Source organism: Euprymna scolopes, chromosome 41, assembly GCF_053919585.1.
Source record: "Euprymna scolopes isolate OS-2025 chromosome 41, ASM5391958v1, whole genome shotgun sequence".
NCBI classification, from domain to species: Eukaryota; Metazoa; Mollusca; class Cephalopoda; order Sepiida; family Sepiolidae; genus Euprymna; species Euprymna scolopes.
Genome location: NC_136522.1, coordinates 23,871,443 through 23,873,404, shown reverse-complemented (window position 1 = coordinate 23,873,404; position 1,962 = coordinate 23,871,443). Strand labels below are relative to the sequence as shown.

At 36.8% G+C, this 1,962-nt stretch overlaps 1 pseudogene; it reads right to left on the bottom strand.

The window, feature by feature from the left end:
• Nucleotides 1–1,071: 1,071 nt before the first annotated feature.
• On the bottom strand, nt 1,072–1,212 carry LOC145266762 (U2 spliceosomal RNA; annotated as a pseudogene).
• Between the last annotated feature and the right edge of the window lie 750 nt (nt 1,213–1,962).

Here is a 1,962-nt window from a genome sequence, read left to right as displayed (position 1 = left end):
ATTTCCGGGACTGGCTTTATATCCCCAACCCATTGCTAAAAATATACATAGAATAATGTAATGTCTAGATAGTAAACTGTTTCAGCCATTTCCGGGACCGACTTTATATCCCAAACCCACTGCTAAAAATATACATGAAATAATGTAATGTCTAATTAGGAAACTGTTTCAGCCATTTCTGTAACTGACTTATAATCCCCACCCCACTGTTGAAAATAAACATAAAATAAAGTAATGTATAAGACGTAAACTTTTCAGCCATTTCCGGGACCGACTTCTTATCTCCCATCCTACTGTTAAAAATATACATTAAATAAAGTAATGTCCAAAATGTAAATGGTTGCAGCCATGTCCGGAACCGACTTCATATTTCCCACCCCAATGTTAAAAATATACATTAAATAAAGTAATGTGTAATGCGTAAATGGTTTCACACATTTTCGGGACTGATTTAATATCCCCCACCCCACTGTTAAAAATATACATGAAATAGAGTAATGCTTAAATCGTAAACGGTTTAAGTAATTTCTGGGACTGACTTCATATCCCGTAACCCACTGCTTAAAATATACTTGAAATAAAGTAATGTTTAAATCATAAACTGTTTCTGCAGCTTTTCGGAAGTAATACATAAAAACATTAACACGGTTAGGGAGTAGGCAACCATTGCTTCAACATGAATTTCTGAGTGTAGTATCAGTTTCAGCATTCCAGTGACTTAAATCCCTCCTTTTCTGGTCTTGGTTAATGGAGGAGAAATCCTTCATTACTGATACAATTTTTATTTTTGTTATTGACCAGAGTGCCCCTTTTGGGGAGCTGTTTTCCCTCTAAATTTATAACCGACCTCCTGTCCAATTCCGCCCTTGTGGGAAGGGAAGTAAACAAAAAATAATAATCAGAATGGACATTCCCCAGGGCATTTTATAATTAATCAGAAGTGACATTTCCAGGGCATTTTGTAATTAAATCAGAAATAACTTTTTCCAGTTACTTTTTTAATATTAAACCTTTGTTACATTAAACATAGTACCTATTCACAATGCCTCCCCACGAGACAGATTTAGACACTGGGGTTGTTTTTTAACGTGGAGAAAAAAATTGTCTTAGTCGTAAAGGATTTCTCTTCCACTGAGAGAGAAGAAATTGAAATGTAACACCTGAAGAACAGATACTACACTTTGATCTAAGCCAAAAGGCCAAGAAAGACAGATCATTTTTATTAACTTTGCCTAAACAGCGACACCAATTTTTTTTTTATAGTTCAAATTTTTATTCCGTTTAAACCAAGGAAAAACATCTACAACTTTGTTTTTTCCGAGGAATCTGTCTCTGATGAGTAGTTTGAAACTTCCCACCATTCAACGAAACATGTGTAAGACGAATTATTCTACTACTAAAATAATATGAGTGTAATATAAATGCATTTTTAATTTGGTATATTTGCTTCCTATAGATATGTGTGTGTTTGTGTGTGTGTATTTGTGCATATGTGTGCGTGTGTGTGTATGTGTGTGCGTGTGTGTGTGCGTTTGTGTGTGTGTGCGTGTGTTTGCGTGTGTGTATGTGTGTGTGCATGTGTGTATGTGTGTGCGTGTGTGTGTGTATTTGTGCATGCGTGTGTGTGTATGTGTGTGCGTGTGTGTATGTGTGTGTTTGTGTGTGTGTGCGTTTGTGTGTGTGCGTGTGCGTGTGCGTGTGTGTGCGCGCGCGCGCGCGTGTGTGTGTGTGTGTGTGTGTGTGTGTGTGTGTGTGTGCAGCAAATAATGTATTATGGTATTCGTTCGTTGCGCAGTTAGGAATTAATAGGAATTAGTATTTAATGCAAAACTAAGCACAAATTGAATCACATTCAGCCACCAATTTGACATACTGCCTTCATCCCAAGTCAACGGCCGATAACTTTTGCCTGTTTGTAATGGGCTAAAAATATGGTATAATATATTGATGCATGTGCGTACA